The following is a 16,193-nucleotide window of genomic DNA, read 5'->3' on the forward strand; positions in this document are numbered from 1 at the left end:
CCCAAGTACGATTTATGAAGTCTTTCTCTAGATTTATTGTTACGTCAGTTCATGGGATTTCAGTGCACTTATTCATTGATCATGTCCTGGTTTTCAATGCATTGATCCAAGGGCTTTATTAAGGTATATGTATAGTGGCATCAGGACCTACACATGGAGGGGCATTGGGAAGGAGGTGAGAGAGAAAGAGAGATGATACTGAAGAAGGTGAGTGCAGAGTTCAACCTGGGGATTTTGACCTGGATTTCATACAGCTGTAATTTTAGTGGGCAGTTCAAAAAAGGGTTGTATTTTCAGCTCTTCTTGAAAGCATTTGGAACTGTTATTTCTTGCATTTGTGCTTAAGCAGACTAAAGAGATACATTGCTCATAAGTGCTTTTGATAAACACTGTAAGAAAATCTATAGGCACATCAAAATAAGGATAGTGAACATAGCACCTTGCTTGGCTCTTCCAGCACCATGACACCAGTAACAGTGCTAATTAAAGGAGGGCTGAGGCTGTGCAGAGCTAAGTCTGGTGGCTGATCCGGTGGCTGTTACCCTGAGGCCCTGTGGTTGTAACCTGCCTAAATAGGAGGAAATTGAGGTTTGCAGTTACTCTGACACAAAATAATGTATTTCATAAACTGTTCATGAGACACTTGACCCATAGCTTTTCAAGGACTTATTTCCTATTTATGTGTGGTCAGTTTTAGTTGCACCAAGCATGTCCACATCTTGGAGCAGAAGAGAATCTCTTGGCTCAAACTGAACAAAACTTGTGAGTCAAGGTGTTTTAAAAACAGTGATCAAAAGGCAAAAGTTGTGGAATCATGTCAGAACAGTATGGCGATGGCTTTTCTTTCCTCAGCCCTAATTTGGAAATAATTTGTATTTAGGAATGTATTTACATACATTAAGACTTTCAAGATGTGATGGTCTAGACAAAAAGAATGCTGACAAAAAAAAAATTAAAAAGTGTGATGGGATAGCCCTTTTGTCATGGAACCATGGCACTTTGCAGTTTTCTCCACAGAAAAAGGAGCAAGTTTTTAAAGTATCAGCTGGGATCAATGAATGCACTGAACATCCATAAAAGGAAAGATGGAAGAATCATGTTTTGAAAACAGAAAGATGTTTTGCTTATTTCATCTTATTTCTCAATTGCAATCCATCTTGAAAGGCAATTCATTCTAAATATTCACAAAATGTAGAATTTATTGACCAGAACTAAGTACTTGGTTTTACTGTGGATGGCCCCCAACTTGACAGGCAGAGGCTCTTCTTGAAGGGCAGAAGTTGTGCTTTAAGTAACTCTGACTGAGATTCCACCATTGCTTGGTTCTTCTTGTGTTCTGAAGCTGTATTGAGTTTATCAGAATAACAATATTGGAACATCATTCAAAAGCTTAGTAGACTTGAACCAAGCCTGAACTGTTCTCAACAATGTTGGAAGGCTTTCGATAGAAAATGAATTACGTGGAACTCAACAGAGAACAGTATTTTTAGTTTAAATTGTTTTAAACTCCTTTTAATTCCAACTAAGATGAAGTCTGCTGTAAAAGACCAGTTCACAGGATTTAAAAATACAGTTGTAACTTTTTGCTGAAAAATGGTGAGAATGAGAAAACAGAATAAGAAAATTATTGCTACAAAATACTTTAAAGTGATAGTTGTTAAGAAATAGATTTAATAATTTCTGTATAATATTCATTCTCTCTGTTGCTTTTATATGCAGTAGAAATGTTCATTAAGGAATGTATATGTTATATTTTATTAGAAAAAATAAAAGCAAGAAATAAATAAGGAGCAATAATTCTTGTCAGTAGCACTACAGTTGCATTTCAATGCTATTTTCATTGTTTTGATTAATAATGACCATAACTTTTTAGAGCTGAAGAGCTGCTTAACTGAATTCTTGCTTTCAATACCTTCATATCTCAGATGTGACTTTAAACTAAAACCAGCTTAACCTGTCAAACATTGACGGGGCAAATATGAGAACTGGAGCTTCTTCCCAAATGTATGTGTTCTCAGTCGATGTTTACGGAGAAGAAAGATTAGAGCTGGTGAATTTTTAGTATGAAGCTGTGACCCTGACTTGAATGAGTATCAAATCACAGATGAATGGACTGTTGGCTGCTCGATTCCTGCAAATTCTTTGAAATTCCATTTCTGACTAATGGTGAGTGGAGAAGCACATTTTGTTCTTCCTGTAATAAGTCAGAAAAAACTTGCCACAAGGCATTCCTCTTCTAAAATCCTGTTGGCAGTCTGGGCTGTTATACAGAAACTGAGAGCTAGGATTAGGGAGGAAGTCTTGCCAAGAAATCCAAAAAATAAAAGGCTGAAAAATATTCCTGGTGTCACCGGGAAATGTACACTTCAAATTACTTTCATATTGTGCTCCTAAACTCTCTGAAAATCAGAGTACATTGAAAGCATCCTTCTGAAAATACTTGCACATTTTACAAATCTTTTAAGCTGCATATTGGTCTGTGGATCTTATTCTCCTAGATGCTAAGAAACCTGACTCCCTCCAGTGTATAAGGTAAAAATTTAGAAATCGTATTACAGAAGTGTCTTTTTTCCCCCACCCCTTATACTGTGCTTTTAATTGAGAGGATAATTGGATTCTGGAATGGAGAGGAATTTATAGTTAAATCTGACTTAATCCAAATATTAACACCATTTTCTTATTTGAAGGGGAGTATTTTTGCTTTAAGCTACATTTTAAGCAAACAAACCAAAAAAATCCTTACTGAAAAAGTATTTAGTGTGTAAATAATTCTGATACTTTTAAAAGGCTCTCCATTTTCATCTTCCAGATTACTTTTGCCTGCTCTGTTGTAAGCTATTTCTTCCAGATTTAATATTGACCTGACAGAGTGTAGGAGCTGCAGAAATGTTCATGGTGTTCAGCAAGACACTAGTGACTACTCGTCATACTTCCATTGAAGATAAGTTTTTAATGTCTATAGAAATGAAATTACTTAGGAAAGGAGGGGCAGTAAAGTGTTATTGCTTTGTGCATAATGTGGGTTATTGGCTTTTTTTTTTTCCTGAGTCATGTTTTTGCTTTCCTAAATAAATTAAAACTGATGGTTCAAGGATTCTGTACAGAGAACAATGAAGGAGTAGTGGACTTATTATAGGGGCCTGATTTAGCCTTATATTGTGTCATTTTTCTGTGTTATTTCTGTCCTTTTTCATGAAAAAAAGGCAGAGGTTGGCTGACTAATGTAGCAGTAGTGATTGTAGATTTTGGTAGAGACAAAAGGGGATTATCACTTCATGGTGAGGGAAGACCTTTTCAATGAGCTCATATGCTTCCTTACATGTGTCTTAGATTTAGTTTATCTATTTGTGTTCTAGAATATATCCCAAATAGCATGGTGTATAATGTCTATACTGAATATCAGACTTAGGAATCAGAGACTCCAGTATCAAAATTCAGCATCAGGATATTGTATTTATATCTTATTTTTAAATTAAACTACAGGAGAACCTTATTTTGACTCCTTCAGAGGCTATGTATTGGTGTTAGGGACTTAGCGAATTTGAAATCCAAGTGCTTTTTGACTAAAAAATTGTTTTGATTATTATTTTTTTTGATGTTTGTTATTATTATGTTAATGTTGTAATTGTTATTTTGAAGACATCTATCCATCTTCTGACCCCACCAGGTAAAACAGAACTTTTTGTATGTGTGTGTCCTGTAGACTAGACTGGTACTTGTAATATCAGGTAATATTTATCTGTCCTCCTTGCTTGGGTCATAGCCTACTCTTTTGGTATAGGGCCACTGAAGACTGTGTTAGAGTGAGTTCCCTCTTAGACTTTTTAATGTTTATTTTTTATTTTTTAATTTTCAAAAAAAAACACAAAGCATTTTGGCCTAATGTGGGGGGCCCATTGGCTTCGTGCCCTGATTCTTCATGTGGCTGATGGACAAGAAGGGTGAGCAGGGTGGGGGTGGTGGTGGCATTGTGGCCAGGGCACAGCCGTGCAGAGAGTGCTCCCCTGGCCGCTCTGCTGCTGTCTTCTTGCCATGGTCAGGCAGATCAGCCAGCTGCACCCCACCAGGACTGGACAGAATGAGCCTGGCACTGTCGGGCCGGAACCTCTGTGAGGTCTCGAAAGGGGTGACTCATGACCCTTATGGGCACCATGAGTGCGGTTGTAAGCTCAAATAAAGGCACATCAAAGGCTGCTCATGAGCAAGGTGCTGAAAGGTGTTGCTAAAGGTTTAGGTTGCTGAAGTTTAGATCTTTTCCAACCGTTATGATTCTATACAACTACCTGAAAGGAAGGTGTGGGGAGCTGGGGGTCGGCCTCTCCTCACGGATAACTAGTGATAGAACTAGAGGGAATGGCCTCAGGTTGCACCAGGGGAAGTTCAGGTTGGAAATGAGGAGACATTTCTTCTCAGAAAGAGTAGTCAGGCATTGGAATGGGTTGCCCAGGGAGGTGGTGGGGTCACCATCCCTGGGGGTGTTTAAGGAAAAGTTGGACATGGTGCTTAGCGACACAATTTAGTGGGTGATATTGGTAGTAGGGGGATGGTTGGACCAGATGATCTTAGAGGTCTTTTCCAATCTTAATGATTCTGTGACGCTAATTTGGTATGTGATATAATCCACTCCAAGCAAACCCTGTGGCAGTGGCAGGCGCCATGGAAATAGGCATGGAAAAAATATGAAAGTCTGATTGAATTAGGTCTCACAGCTGGACATGACAGTTTTGTCAGAGAAAAACAAAGGAAAACAAGTCACATTGCTGCCTTCCTTCTATTCAGTATTTCTCTCCACCTGCTGCAATGCGCACATAGTTGCTACGGGATTGCTAGTTGTGATGTACAAATGAATTGCTACTGGAAGTTAAAAGATATCTTCTGAAACTGTTTCTGTAGATCCTGAGAAAAGTTTCACTCAGACTGGGACCCTTTACCCAGTTGTTGGCTACTCCAGTTTTAAGAGGTTAATTTGTGTTAAGAAAAGAGAAAAGGGAAAAAAAAGGACACTGAACTACAATGTGTTCATAAATCAGAAGGAATAAACAAATCCCATTCAATTTCTAATTAATTTTTTATTATAAATTCTTGGTTTCTTTTTTTTCTTTAAAATGACATCCTTCTGCAGCAATTTGATTTTTTTTTTTTTTTAGTGAGAAAAAATAATTTATTCCTTCCTTTTCAGCTGTCAAAACTATAGCTTCTGAGTCACTACAGGAAGAGTATCTTAATTGTGACTTCCTCATCTGCCTGTGACGTGGTGCACTCCTGAAACATGCAATTTTGCTGTCATTTCAGAAATATGTAAACATGGTTTATACACTTAAAGATGCCAAGGAAGCAGATTTTTTTTTTTTTTTTTTATGATTACTCACAGTCTTTTGGCATTAGGAGTTAGAGAAAAAACCTAATGCATTCTGCATTCTTTAACTGCAACTATATGAACTTTGGTGAAGGATTACGAGGTTTGTACAGCAAGATATTTTACTGGTCAAAATACTGATTGGTAGCTTTGCAAGTAGTCTCAGCCTTGAGTCTCTTTTCATCTCCCAAGAGAAGGAGAAACTGAACTACTGTTCCCTCTGCTTTCTTCCTACCCTATTTGTGAAACAAAGCTGCTGCTTGATCACTCTTTTGACTTCAGTGATTGGGAGAGAGAAATAAAGAGAGGGTACAGTAGGAAACTGAGGTAGGATTGAATGATTTGCATGTGGAAATTCAAAAGGGAAGGGAGAGAACAAAGGTGAGATCTTGAACAGGAACAACCAGAAGCTGGATATGAAAGCAAGGGCTGCGAAGAAAAGTGGAAAAAGTGAAACATAAAAGAAGTAGCTGAGGAAATTAGGGGGACGGAAGATAACACTGAATAAAGGGGAGAGGAAGAAAAAGATGAAAAATCAAGAAGAAGAACCTACCACAAGCTGCATAAATTCATGTAATATGCATGCATTAGATTACATTAATATTTATCTAAAAGTTATTCCTCTAGTCTATTTAGAATCTAGGCTTTATTCAACCCATGTTGGGATTGGCTACTACTGACTACAGAACAAATATGAGGGCCAACTTTTAGCTGACTAAAGTATCCATAAGTGCAGGTGTTAGGGCAGCAAAGATGGTGGAAGATCTAGAGGGCAAGATGTGCGAGGAGCAGCTGAGGTCACTTGGTTTGTCCAGAGAAGAGCAAGCTGAGGGTTGACCTCATCATGCTTTACAGCTTCCTCATGATGGGGAGCAAAGGGGGAGGTGCTGATTTCTTTCTGGTGACTAGTGGTAGGACCTGAGCGAATGGCATGAAGCTGCATCAGGGGAAGCTCAGAATGTAGGAAAAGGTTCTTCTTTGAGTGGGTGGTTGGGTACTGGAGCAGGCTTCCCAGGGAAGTGGTCACAGCACCAAGCCTCCTCAGGAAGCATTTGGACAATGCTGTCATATATATGGTTTAATTTTTAGTGGTAGTCCCGTGTGAAGTCAGGTGTTGGACTCAGTGATCCTTGTGGGTCCCTTCCAACTTGGGATATTCTAACATTCCATGTGTTTCTCAGTCCCTGTTATTGCAAAATAGAGGATTAGGAACTTTTCTTTTTATTTCCCTGTAAAATTCTTGAGCCTCTGAGTAGGGATCTGTGGGTAAGGAAAATGCTTGAGTATAAATAATTTTGCTAAAATGCTGTAAGTAGTCTTGGGCATTTGGGACCACTACAGGATCTAGGTTCAACTGACTCTGTGTACATTCTTACTTGGAAAGCCAAAAGTATATGGTGATGTTTGCCTTGGCTGAGCTAAAGCAGAACAGCAATGTGGTTGTTATGTAAATTTGAAAAAATAAAACACGAAAGAAAGTAGAAATATATAGTATATTTCAGTGGAAAATTAAAGGGTTAAGTACACAAATAAAATTTTACATAGGAAATAAGAATACTTACTGCAGTATATGGCCTTAGGACTACATATTTGGTATTCCCTTCTATCTCTGAAAACTGAACTGCAAAAATTAAATGTGCAGTTGCAGATGCACAGTACATCCTAGCAGAAATTCTGAAACACACTAGCTAAAAAAGTCTTTTCTATGTTTTCTTTATGATTCCAGGCCTGTGTTCTGAGATTTTTATTATGAAGTCTGAAAAATGTGAAATTTGTGCATATGTGCTGGATCCTCCATATTGAAGGTTTGTGTAACCATTTCTGTGAACACTTCTGAAGTGTGCTTTTGTAACCCCTGTTCCCTGTGTCCTGTCTGTACAGCCAGCTGACTTAAATGCTGACCCTCATGCTGACTAAAGCTGTGGCAGTGGGTTTTGTTGCTCTGAGGAACATCACCTGAAGAATCTGTTAGGTGCAAATGCTCTGACCTGATCCTGGAGACAATAAAAAGCTGACAATCATTATTAGAGGCCCCGACCAATGTATGCATTTAGAAGTGAATAGATGTTTTTTGTATTGCTAGTGTACTTAGTGTACTCATCTTAGTATCATCCACTGTTATAATGGAGACTGAAAGAGGAGAGACTGAAAAGTTCAACGATAATGGTACCTACCTTCCCTGGCTGTGAAGTGTAAGACCAACAGTTGCTTTCGCCACTGGAGGGCACTACCATCCTTTCTGGTTCATAGACATTTTCCCAAGTACCGAGTCATTTCTGGGAAATATTTTGAAGTTTTAAGAGGAAGCGTGCATTTTAAAAGTATATCAAAATGCTATCTGCTCTTTATTATAGGACTAATTAAGCCAGATTTCTTTTAAAGCTATATTTATATGCTTACATGGTTTCATAGTTGTTACCATGAAATGTTTACTATTTGGTCTCCTTTCACTATTATTCAATCCATTTAACTTTCCCTAACTAAACATCACTGCCTCTTATTTCCCTGTGTATCCTTTTGCATTCATTTTATCCTTATTTTTCAGGATGACTGTGTGTTGTATTACTTAGTGTAATGAAAACAAAAGAATAAAACCATAACACAATCCTATAGAAACCACCTCTATTTAAGATAATGGTTATGTAAATCAGGACATGACTATATTAGGGATGCCTGTGCAATAGAAACCAAAGGCACATAATACCCAAACCCAATACATCACTACAAAAAATGCAAATATATTTTCTTTAGGCTTGTAAATAGCTCCTCTGTGCCCTGTAGCTATATTAAGGATGTTTGTTACTAGAGGAACGTATTTAACTTGCCAGTTTTTCTGCTAAAAACGAATACTTAAAAGGAGAAAGTCTAGGATCTACCAAACCGCAACCTGAACAGCAATTTTATAAAAAAATTAAAAAAAATTAAAAAATTGCTTCCAGGAACAGAAACATTTGTGGTAACTGTAGCAGTTAATATATCCTCCTTTTGTTTTTACCAAATGTTTTCTTCATGTGCAATCAAAGCTGGCTACACTGGTGATGGAGGTCACCCTTGATCAAGTGCCATGTGTTGAAGAACCTGACTTTAATTTCAATCACACTTGCAGACATTTCAAGCTCTATTGCAGCACTGCTGAAAGACTTGTATCGGGGGAATTGACTCTGAATGACTTGCAAGCATAGAGATCTTCAGCGTTATTCCTGCTTTATTACTCATTTCAGCTTGATTTACTGCTGATTTTTAACTTGTAAGCAAACTATCTCCACAAAGTAAATTGTGTCAGCAGTCAAGCTGACTCTGTTGTACAGTAAATGTGTGACATTTTTGAAACATGTGTTCTGCAGTCTGAAGAAGCTGTTGCACACTGCCGTTAATCTCGGGGCCCTTCTCATTTCCTACCTTGGGCTCCAAGGCCATACTTAACCGTAAACAAGTGAGTCTCTATCTGCTGGTTTCTGTACATTTCTGCTGTGGTTCACTGTAGCTTTCTGTGAGTCTGGAGACACACAGTCCTCAATTCATCAACATTGAAAATAGTATTGAATGTTATATATTTTGTATTCAAAATACAAGTCCTCAATTCCCTTGGCACTAGAAAAGGAGCAGCAAAACATTAGAGATGGCATGTTCAGCACTGACAAAATGACTCTCGTCTCAAATGTCATAGTATCTTTATAATCCAGAGGAACTGAATGAGAGGCAGAAAAGCTTCTCTTTCCTCAGGTGTGCTTGTAATTTGCCAGTCTTGGTCAATGCAACACACAAACATAGGCAGCGCAGATTTCATTCAAAGTATACTATTTAATGCTTACTTCTGCTTAGAACATGAAGAAAAAGAAACTGTAATAATTTTTATTCGCACAGAGATCAATCAGAGGAATTCAGCTGTCTTAAACATACTCTCCCAGGTTTTCACCCAACTTCTAGCTGTGCCATTCTGACCCTGAGGGAGAGAGAGGCAGAACGGGTAGGGAGAAACCTCTGTTGACCAGGAATAGGGTGATTAACTGAGTTGTGCCATGGTACATTGCAGGGCAACTGACAGGAGGAAGGGGGATAGGCCAAATTTTCACCAGGTCTATGAAAGGCAAAACTGTGCTGTTAATATGCATCCCTTTTACCACCTAAGGACAATACTAAGTTTGAATCCAGCTCTGGCAAACATTTTTTTCTCTTTTGTGCTTCAGATGCTGAAACTTGTGTTTCTTTACTGCAGTGGGGTGGCATTTAAATTGAATGCCCTTTGGTTTACAAAAGGAGGAAAGATAAATAGCAAGTGCATTTAAAACAAGCAGCAAATTCTATAAGCAGCAAAATTTATCAAAACTGTTTTCCTGTGCTTTAGTCTTGGGGTCAGTCTCCTGAATGGATTTTTTGATAAATAAGGACGTGCTCTCATGATTGTGTTCTTTTGATGGACGCATATATAGTTTTCATCTTCCAGCTAACTCCTGTTTGCAGGAAACTTGAAGGAACTATCAAAAGGCCTTCTTATACTTTGGCCAGGATTGAAGTTACCAAATTAAAAAAACAGCTAGGGAAGAAACTAAAGACAGAGATCTAAAGCACGTAGATTTCTGTACTCACAAGTAATAGTTAGGAAACCAAGCTAAAAATAAAAGGAAAAGACAAATGCGTTTTGTAAGACTAACATAGCATGCTTTCTTGCAGTTAAATGTTCAGTATGTGCCACCTCTCACACTACAGTTTGCTGTGAAATTACAGCTTTTCACAAGCATTACTCAAGCACATGTTTTACAGTAAGCTAGATGGCTTCTGGAATAAATGAACAGCCAAAGCTGAGCCAGAAAAGTCTGCCAAACTTGCATGAGGATGCTCTGTCATAGACATGTTTAAAAACCTCAGTTTTTAGCAATTCAGATGCCAATGAGAGGTATTTTTTTTTAAAAAGGAATACATATAAATTAAACACGTGTATCTTTTTTTTCATAATTAACTCTCTCATATTGTTAAACATTTGATAAAGGTCACACAGGCAACAGGCAAAAGTACTGTTGGAATCTTTATTTTACCATAAAACTTCAAGTAATTTTACTCTATTTTAACTGTTCTAGCTAATTATTAGAGACAGTGAACGATTCGCCTTTTGAGGTAGGTGGCATTTGTCCTGTCTATCCATCAGGGAGAAGACAGTTGTTCAGTGATTACTGAAAACACAACTGAAACTGTGCTTATTTAGCAATTTCCGCAATTTCATCAGAATGCTGAAATTTCATCAGAACGGCCAAACAAGGTTGAATAGGCTGGGTCTGTGATGGTAGAATTAACCTCTATTCATCAGTCTCTGCTGTTGGAAGTACCTGAGCATAATAGTGCTAGGATACTAGCATTTGTACTGCTGATTAAACCTTACCCTGGGATCCTATCCAAGGAAAAGAAAGTAACTTTCCTTAGAACAAGAGCATTCTCCTTCTTAAGTTTATTTTCAGGTACGCCATTACAAAGTGCTGAACATGAGATCTCCCTTCCTTTTCTATACCTATAAATTACAGAGCAATATTTAATAAAGTTCTGCAGGGCACAAGAGTTAAGACTGTATGATGTGCACACTTGAGGTTTCTGTGGCCACATTTGCAAACAATGAAGTGTTTTTATCTTGTTTCCTTTGGGGAACAACTTTAGTGTTATCTGGTTAAATGGTACAAGTATGCGTGTGTATACACACAATTTATCCCGAGGCAGAAATATGAATGAATTGTTAAAAGGTCAGTGGTTGCCTGGTTGCTGAGCCAATGGTAAAAGACCCTCCTCTAATAGGCCAAAGTGCTTTACTTTCCTGGTTATGTTCACTCACATAAGTTACTGGAATGTGGATGAAAAATCCTCTTGAAGGCTGTTAAAACACTAAGTGTACTGTATCTTTGACATGCTTGCTGCTCATATTGTAACTTACTCCTAGCATGCATTATGTCAGCCTGATAACTTAGCTTCAGATGGTCTCTGAAGTCATAAACTCAGCAGTGTGATTTCAAAATACAGTCTCTGTCTGGTGTGTTTCGATTTGCTTGTATTGTTTCGTTTTATGGGGACTATTTAAAACTGAGTCTTAGAAGTTCACCAAGTTTCATTTTCTAAAACTTCTCCACATGAGAATCACAGCAATGAGTGTTACAAAATAAGCGGGAAGGCCTTGGAAAGAACGGTCACAAAAGTCTGTCTTGTTATTCAACCACTGTACATCTGTCTGCTACTGCAGCAGGCAGAGGAATGAGCATAGGCTCCAAAATAAGCATAGGCTTCATAGAGCTTGAAACAGAAATTCCCCTCCTGAACGAGAGATTTGAGTATGAGCTAACTTCCCTTATTCTAGGCTTAGCTCTCTTCTCCATTGCGAAGAAACAAAAACTACCTAGTTTATTTCAGTGGTGGGATAAGGAGGGAGCAAGAAGATCAGTCAGTTTAAATTTGATGTACGCGAGCTATTCTGCACAAATTCTGCTTTTGTAAAGTTGGGAGTTCTTTTAAGAGACACCCCCCTTTCTGAACTGCTGGGACACTGCTGACAACGCCTCAGAGCAGACAGAAGCCCCCCGCTTTCTCTCCGAGGCGTCGCGCAGGCTTTCCGGGGCCGAGGCGGCCGCCAGGCTCCGGCCGCCCTCGCGAGAGCGGCTGACGGGGCTGGGCGGAACCGGGAGCGGCCCCCTCCCGCCCCCTCGTACAGGGGCGGCCCCTCGGAACATGGGGAGACCAGGACGAGCCAAGGGGACCCGGCGCAGCAGTTCGGGCCGGGAGAGCCCAGAAGCTTGGGCATCTTGATCGGGAGCCGTGGTATCCAGCCATGGCTTCTCGGAGCTCGGCACCCTCCACAAGCATCGCAGCCTCCCAGCCAGAGCTCCGGGGCGAACACGCTGCCCCCAGCTGTCAGGCTGCACAGTGTGCCCTACTCTTAGGCCAGCAAAACCACCTTCCCCCCATCCATCCTCTTGCACCTCCTCCTCCCGAGCGGTGCAGGGGAATGGGGGTTGCGGGCAGTCTATAGCACTTCTCTGCCGCTCCATCACCATCAGACTCTGCCCCTGCTCCACGTGGGGTCCCTCCCACGGGATGCCGTCCTTCCCGAACTGAGCCTGTGTGGGCTGCCCACAGGCAGCAGCTCTTCAAGAACTGCTCCCACACGGCTCCGTACCACGGGGTCCATCCATCCCCCAGGAGCAAACTGCTCCAGCACGGGTCCCCCACGGGCGGCAGCTCCCCCCAGACTCCCTGCTCCTGCGTGGGCTCCTCTCCACGGCTGCAGCTCCGGCCCGGGGCCTGCTCCGGCGGGGGCTCTCCATGGGCCGCAGCCTCCTCCAGGCTTCTCATTCTCACTCCTCTCACTGAGGTTTCTCATTCCTCACTCTCCCAGCTGCTGTTGTGTAGTAGTTTTTTTTTTTTTTTCTTTCCCCTTTCTTAAATATGCTCTCACAGAGGTGCAAACAGCATCGCTTATTGGCTCAGCTCTGGAGAGCGTCAGGCCCCTTTGGAGCCGGCTGATACTAGCTTTTATCTAACATGGGGCAGCTTCTGGATTCTTCCCACTGCTGCCTCTATGGGGCCCAGATTTGAGACGTGAATAGAAAGCTTCCTGCCCTGGTTTATCCCTTGGACAATTACCTGTTACTGATTTTTCAGGTAGGCAATGATGAAGCTTCAAGATGAAGTCCGAGAGCAATCAAAAGAGACTTCAGGGCCTTGGTACAACTAGTTAAGGGGTCAGGAGCACAGGTGGTGTTTTTCTCAATACCTCCAGTTGCAGAGATTGGTGAGGCGAAGAACAGGGAGAGCCAGCAAATCAATATCTGGCTCCAAGCCTCGTGTCATGAGCAGGACTGTTTTTTTTGATCATGGGTCATTTTACAAGACACCAGGCTTGCTGGCAATGGATGGGGTTCACCTGTCTCTAAGGGGGAAAAGGGTCTTTGCTCAGAAGTTAGCAGTACTCGTTAATAGGGCTTTAACCTAGATTTGAAGGGGGAAAGGGATAAAATCAGGCTGGACAGAGACAAGCCGGCGGGTAGTAGAACAATTGTTAAGGGATGATGTGTTAGCAAGGTCCATTGGTCTGCTGCCCCTGTTGAGGTAGGGGATGGAGAGCCATGTGGCACCAAAGGCACAAGGAACATTGGCGGGTTAGAAATGACAAAAATGACTGGGAATGGTCATGCAGGAATTAGGGCATCTTACTGGAAAAAGATGATGGGATCACTAGCCCAACCGAACTGCATCTACACCAATGCACGCAGTGTGGGCAACAACCAGAAGGAGGTGGAAAGCCATTGTACAGCAGTAAAACTATGACATACTTGTCATCACAGGAACATTGCTTTCACAATTAGATCACTGCAATGAATGGCTACAAACTCCTCAGAAGGGATAGGCTAGGAAGGAGAGGCAGTGGGGTAGCCCTGTACGCTAGGGAGTGTTTTCATTGTCTAGAGCTGAACAGTGGTGATGACAGGGTTGAGAGTTTATGGGTAAGAACCAGGGGAAAGGCCAATGAGGCAGATGTCATGGTGGGCGTCTGTTATAGACTGCCTAACCAGGATGAAGAGGCAGATGAAATATTCTACAAACAAGTGGGAGAAGCCTTGCAGTTGCTAGCCCTTGTTCTCATGGGGGGCTTCAACTTACCAGATATCTGCTGGAAATAGACCACAGCAGAGAGGAAACAGTTTAGGAGGTTTCTAAAGTGTGTGAAAGATAACCTCCTGACAGCTGGTGTGTGAGCCTACTAGGGACTGTGCCCCGCTGGGCCTTTTGCTCTCAAATAGAGATGGATTTCTGCTTGATGTGAAGGTTGGAGTCTGTCTCGCACACGGTGATCACAAATTAATAAGAGTTTTTGATTCTTGGAAAAGTAAGGAGGGAGGTTAGCAGAACTGCCACCCTGGACTTCTGGAGGGCAGATGTTGGCCTGTTAAGGGGACTGGTTGGTGGAGTCCCTTGGGAGGCAGTCCTGAAGGGTAAAGGAGTCCAGGAAGGCTGGACAGTCTTCAAGAAGGAAATCTGAAAGTCACAGGAGCAGGCCATCCCCACATGCTAAAAGATGAACCAGTGTGGAAGAAGACCATCCTGTCTGAACAGAGAGCTGTGGCTAGAGCTCAGGAAAAAAAATAGGGCTTATGACCTTTGAAAGAAGGGGTGGGCTACTCAGGAGTACTACAAAGACGTTGGGAGGCTGTGCAGGGAGAAAATTAGAAGGGCCAAAGCCCAGCTTGAGCTTAATCTGGCTAATGCTGTTAAAGACGATAAAAATATTTTTATAAATACATGAACAAGAAAAGGAAGACTAAGGAGAATCTCTATCCTTTATTGGATGTGGGGAGAACATAGTGACAAGAGATGAGGAAGAGGCTGAGGTACTTAATGCCTTCCTTGCCTCAGTCTTTAGCAGCAAGACCAGTTGTTCTCTGGGTATGCAGTCCCCTGAGCTGGTAGATAGGGACGGGGAGCAGAATCCATGAGGAAATGGTTAGCGACCTACTACTCCACTTAGATGTGTGCAAGACTATGGAGCCAGACAGGATCCACCCGAGGGTACTGAGGGAGCTGGCGGAAATGCTCAGCAAGATGCTTTCCATCATTTATCAGCAGTCCTGGCTATCAGCGGAGGTCCCAGTCGACTAGCAGCTAGCAAATGTGACACCCATCTACAAGAAGGGCTGGAAGGAGGATCCAGGAAACTATAGGCCTGTCAGTCTGACCTTGGTGTGGGGGCAGCTCATGGAGCAGATTATCCTGCGTACCATCACACAGCACTTACTAAACAACCAGGTGATCAGGCCTAGTCATCATGGGCTTATGAAAGGCAAGTCCTGCTTGAGAAAGTTGATCTCCTTGTAAGACAGGGTGAGCTGCTCAGTGGATGAGGGAAAGGTTGTAGATGTGGTCTACCTATACTCAGAAAGGCTTTTGACACCGTTTCCCGCAGCCTTGTCCTGAAGAAGCTGGCTGCTCAAGGCTTGGAGAGGTGTACGCTTTGTTGGACTAAAAACTGGCTGGGTAACTGGGCCCAAAGAATCATGGTGAATGGAGTTAAATCCATCTGGAGGCCAGACACAAGTGGTGACCCCAGGGCTCAGTACTGGGGCCAGTTCTCTTCAACATCCTTATCAGTGATCTTGGTGAGAAGGTCAAGTGCACCCTCAGTAAGTTTGTAAACAACACCAAGTTAGGAGTGAGTGGTGATCTGCTCAAGAGTAGGAGGGCTCTGCAGTGGGATCTGGATAGGCTGGACTGATGAGGCCAACTCTATGAGGTTCAACAAATCTAAGTGCCAGGCCCTGCACCTGGGGCACAACAACCCCATGCAACGCTACAGGCTGGGGGAAGAGTGGCTGGAAGGCTACCTGGAGGAAAAGGACCTCGTGGTATTGGTCTATAACTGAATATGTCAGTAGTGTGCTCGGGTGGCCAAGAAGGCCAACAGCATCCAGGCTTGGATCAGAAATAATGTGGCCAGCAGGACTAGGGAAGTGATTGTCCCCCTGTACTCGGCTCTGGTGAGGCTGCAGCTTGAATAGTGTGTTCAGTTTTGGGCCCATCACTACAAGAAGGACATTGAGGTGCTGGAGTGTGTCCAAAGAAGGGCAATGAAGCTGGTGAAGAGCCTAGAACACAAGTCTTACGAGAAACTGCTGAGGGAGCTGGGGTTGTTAAGCTTGGAGAAGAGAAGGTTCAGGGAAGACCTTATCACACTCTACAATTACCTTAAAGGAGGCTATATAGCAAGGTAGGAATCAATCTCTTCTCCCAAGCACCAAGTGATAAAATGAGTATCAATGGCCTCAAGTTGCACTAGAAGATATATTGGATATTAGGAGAAATTTCTTTACTG

At 41.8% G+C, this 16,193-nt stretch overlaps 1 protein-coding gene and 1 long non-coding RNA gene across 3 annotated transcripts in view; both read left to right on the forward strand.

Moving 5' to 3' along the window:
* The window catches only part of TNS3 (tensin 3), a 255,871-nt gene that overhangs the window by 11,832 nt on the left and 227,846 nt on the right, over window positions 1-16,193 (forward strand).
* LOC121066340 lies at window positions 1,120-11,353 on the forward strand. 2 transcript variants are annotated; one of them, XR_005817688.1, is made up of 3 exons: window positions 1,120-2,166; window positions 7,083-7,161; window positions 7,238-11,353. It is a non-coding gene; the product is annotated as an uncharacterized LOC121066340 (long non-coding RNA). The 2 variants fall into 2 exon arrangements; XR_005817687.1 differs by lacking the exon at window positions 1,120-2,166 and adding an exon at window positions 2,495-2,532.

This window comes from Cygnus olor, chromosome 2 (assembly GCF_009769625.2).
Source record: "Cygnus olor isolate bCygOlo1 chromosome 2, bCygOlo1.pri.v2, whole genome shotgun sequence".
Lineage (NCBI taxonomy): Eukaryota > Metazoa > Chordata > Aves > Anseriformes > Anatidae > Cygnus > Cygnus olor.